Here is a 4,475-nt window from a genome sequence, read left to right on the forward strand (position 1 = left end):
CATGTGCAGGGTTTAGGTATCCACCCAAGCATTCTATTTTCACTTGCAGGGAAATTTCAGACTATAAGAAGTATGATGTGGCAAAATGGGGGGAAAGGAGGAAATTGTGACTAACCTTTCGGTATTAATTCCTGCACACCCCAAGTATAGAGCTACCTCATGTGATCGTTATTAACATTTATTGAAGGTGTGCTTTGTGCTTGATCCTGTTTTTAGGGCTTTCACTGTATTGTTTTATGTAATCCTCCCATGAAATAGGTGTTATTTTAGTTCCCATTTTAGGACATGGAGGCACAGAAAGTTCAAGCAACCAGTCATTATCACACAGGTTGATAAGTAGCAGAACCAGCTGAGCAAGTCAGGCAGTGGGTGCAAAGCCCACACTCTTAACCACTAGGCTATATTGTCACAGTAAAAGAAGGAAGAATGCAGGGGACTGTCAGGGGGACAGGGACGAGAGCTGAGCCTCTGGGTTGTCCCCAAACAACTGAGAAACATTTACTCATCCTCTCGAAGGGAATGGTTGAAATAGTAAATGCTTGGATTCCCAGATTCCCTTGCAGCCAGCGGTGACCATGTGGCTCCTCTCTCCACTATGATGAGATGTAAGGGGACATTTGCTGCAGAGGCATGGGGGCCATGAAGGGCAGTAGCGAAGTTTGGGGAAAGAGTTGTATGTCTGAAAAATAAAAAAACGGGGAGAGAGGCGGCATCTGTCTTGACACCTATTCACTTTTCTGCTTTCCTGCATTCTAAGTGGAATTGGAATTGGTGTGATTCTTCAGCTGTGGCAGCCATCTTGTGCCCATGAGGTTATAAACTAAGGACAGAAAGCCAATATGCTGAAGATGACAGAGGAGGATTGTAACATTCTGGTTCTTGATGAGCATACTCTGGATCTGTCTACTTTTAGACATATGTGACAATTAAATGTCTTTATTGTTTGCGCATCTATGGAGAGACAATAAAGCATAACAGTTAGGATTATAGGCTTGTGAGCCTGGGTTTATACCCTGACTCTAGCATTTAGTACCTTATACCGTTGGGCAAGTTACTCACTTGTTCAATGCTTCCATTTATTCGTGCATAAAATGGAGATAATGAAAGTCCCACTGCTTAGGGTTATCACAAGGGTTAAATGAATTAATATATATAATGGACTTGGAATTGTGTCTGGTAAGTATGTTTTCTATGAGTGCTGGCTACTATTATCTTTTTTTTTTTTTCTTTTCTGCCAGAAATTTTCATTTTGGAAAATTGCAAGTCTGCAAGAAGATGTCAACAACACAATAAACACCTGCATACTCTGAATCTAGATTTACTAATCGGTAAAAACTTGCCACGTTTGCTCACATGCAGTCTCTCTCTCTCTGTGCACGCACGCGGGTTACATTTTTCTCCCCTTGAATTATTTGAGAGGAAGTTGAAGGTGGGCTAGTTAGCATGATTACCGGTCTAGCAGCCTGTTACTTGCATACACAGCATGTGACCCAAGCTAGACCAATTGAACAAATTTCTCTCTCTCTCTCTCTCTTTTTTTTTTTTTTTGATTTTAAGTAATCTCTACACCTAAGGGGGGCCTCGAACTCACAACCCTGAGATCAAGAGTTGCATGTTCTAGGGGCGCCTGGGTGGCTCAGTTGGTTAAGCGTCCGACTTCAGCTCAGGTCACGATCTCACGGTCCGTGAGTTCGAGCCCCGCGTCGGGCTCTGGGCTGATGATGGCCCAGAGCCTGGAGCCTGCTTCTGATTCTGTGTCTCCCTCTCTCTCTGACCCTCCCCCGTTCATGCTCCGCCTCTCTCTGTCTCAAAAATAAATAAACGTTAAAAAAAAATTAAAAAAAAAAAAAAAGAGTTGCATGTTCTACCAACGGAGCCAGCCAGGCACTCCTTGAATTTGAATCTTGGAATAGGGTGATGAGAAGATAGAAAAAAATGATTGAGCTCTAGATTTACTGTTGGTTCCGGAGAAGATATTCGGGATCTTCTTTTCCCCTGGTTTCTGACATTTCTGGGCCTGATCTTCTAGTTTTTCCTTTGATTCTGTGAGTTCTTGCCTATCATTTTACTCCATCCCGTAGTCTATTGTTGTTGCTTGCAACCCAAGAGCCCTGAAGGACACAGCTGTCCTTGAGGAAGGGAGTGCCTATCCGGGGAGTGTGGAGGTAGAGGCTTCGTGAAATCACAACTGTTGTAGGCAGAATCTCTTCATTTTTGGAGGGCTTTAGCTGGGTGACCTTATAACCTCATTCTCACAGCATTATGCTTCTGTGTACCCTAGGCCAAGGCAATTTGATTGGGGTAATTTCAGGATTTGAGACTACTCTTCCTACCTACTGAAAGTTTTCAGCCACAGGTCAGCAAAAGCACACACATGTAGAATGTTTCAGTTATCAATTGCTGTTAACAAACCACTGCAAAATTTAATGGTTTAAAGAACAACCATTTTATTATCTCTCATGATCCTGTAGGATGATTTGGCTCAGTGGGTGGTTCTTCTGTTCTCGATCTTATTGGTGGGGACTGCAGTCCCCTGAGCCTCCAGGGACTGGCATGTGAAAAAAGGCTGACTCATGGGGCTGGCAGTAACTACTGGCTGGGATCTTAGCTGGGACTGTCGACTGGAGTGCCTCCTTTTTTTTTCCATGTGGACTCTCACTCTCCATGTGGCTTGGGGTTCCCACAGCATGGAGGCTGGGTTCCAAGAGGAAAGAAATGGAAGCTGCCAATCATCTTAGGGCATGAGCTGAAAGTCTCACCATAAAACTGCCACCATTTTCATTCATCAAACAGTTCCAGAGCAACCCCAATTCAAGAAAGAGGAAAGAAAGTTTACTCCTTGATGGAGGCGCAACTTGTGCAAACAGGACGGAATGATAGCAGACATCTTCACAGACTATTTACTAGAGCATTTCACTCATTTGGCTTAGATTTGAAGTCAAGAATAGTATATTCCAGAGGTGCCTGGTGACTCAGTCCGTTAAGCATTGGACTTTGGCTCAGGTCATGATCTCGGGGTTGGTGGGCTGGAGCCCCTCTTAGGGCTCTGTGCCAACAGCGTGGAGCCTGCTTGGGATCTTCTGTCTCCCTCTGTCTGCCCGCCCCCTGCAAATAAATAAACATTAAAGAAAAAAAAAAAAAAGAATAGTGTTTCCCAAATGTCACATCAAAACCTTGCCAAATTCAGCACAGAAGTTGCTTCCTCCTAGAAGCTTTTTCCAATACCCCTTGAGTTAAAAGGTCTATTCTTGGGTTCCCAAACAACTTGTATATATTTTTTATTTTCATTTTTCGTATTTTTTTACTTATTTTTTTAAACATTTATTTATTTATTTTGAGAGAGAGAGAGAAAGTGTGCGCACAGGTGCAAGTGGGGGTGGGGCAGAGAGAGAGAATCCCGAGTAGGCTCTATGGCGTCAGAGCAGAGGGGCTTGATCCCTTGAACCGGGAGATCGTGACTTGGGCTGAAATTAAGAGTCAGACAGTCAACCGACTGGGCCACTCAGGAGCCCCCAGGCGCCCCCATATTTTTTAATTGTTAATATTAGTTACACCTGCTGTGAATCTATGTATTCTATATGTATATGTATCTATACATATCTATAACATATTTATATGCGTAGATATAGATATTTTGGCCACATAAAGTAACCCATTTATTATAGGCTAGCAATGTTTCAAATGGTGGAACTTCTCCCGGTCTTTCTACTCCTTTAGTCTTCTGATGGGACTGTAGAGCTGGTAGTGTAGGTCTGGGTACCACCGGCCACCGTTTTCATGCAGGAGCCACAGTGCCAGATCCCCACAGCTTTTCTTTTCATCTTGGTTTTGCCACAGAAGGAGCAAATGTACTTGGCGCCCTAGCTTATTTCAGTCTTCACCATTTTCCTGTGGGAGGCACCTTAATGGGTCCCATATTTACTAATGATTCCCAACTTCTTGCTGTGTTTAGTCATGTTGCCACAAACTAGGTCTGAGACCAGAGAGCTGAATATATATGTGCATGTGTATACACACACACATACACACACACACATACATATAAGTATGTATGTATATATATGTACATGTATATATATGCATATACATGTTTACGTATATGTATATATATAATTGATAGATTGATTTCTTTTTTACCTTCTTTCCTTTCTTCTTTTCCCCTCCCTTTCCTTCCTTCTTTCTTTCTTTCCATTTCCTTCACAATTATTTAAGTGCCTACTCTAAGCCAGACACTAATCTGGGTGCTGGAGACGCTTGAGTGAACTGAACAAATTCCCTGCCCTCTTGGAGCGTTTGGTTTGGAAGATCTACTTGATCTTCTGTGTTTTTTTTTTTTTTTTTTAACTTTTTTTTAAGTTTATTTAAGTAATCTATACACCCAACTTGGGGCTCAAACTCACGACCCTGAGATTAAGAGCTGGAAGCTTCTTCACTCGCCCCTGATCTTCTTTGCTTTAGAAGATCTACCTGAATGA

At 42.6% G+C, this 4,475-nt stretch overlaps 1 pseudogene; it reads right to left on the reverse strand.

Moving 5' to 3' along the window:
• Positions 1-3,666: 3,666 nt before the first annotated feature.
• LOC112869123 (large ribosomal subunit protein eL43 pseudogene) lies at positions 3,667-3,956 on the reverse strand (annotated as a pseudogene).
• Positions 3,957-4,475: the final 519 nt, after the last annotated feature.

The sequence above is a fragment of the Puma concolor genome, chromosome A3 (assembly GCF_028749965.1).
Source record: "Puma concolor isolate L17-30 chromosome A3, mPumCon1.1.hap2, whole genome shotgun sequence".
Taxonomy (NCBI): Eukaryota; Metazoa; Chordata; class Mammalia; order Carnivora; family Felidae; genus Puma; species Puma concolor.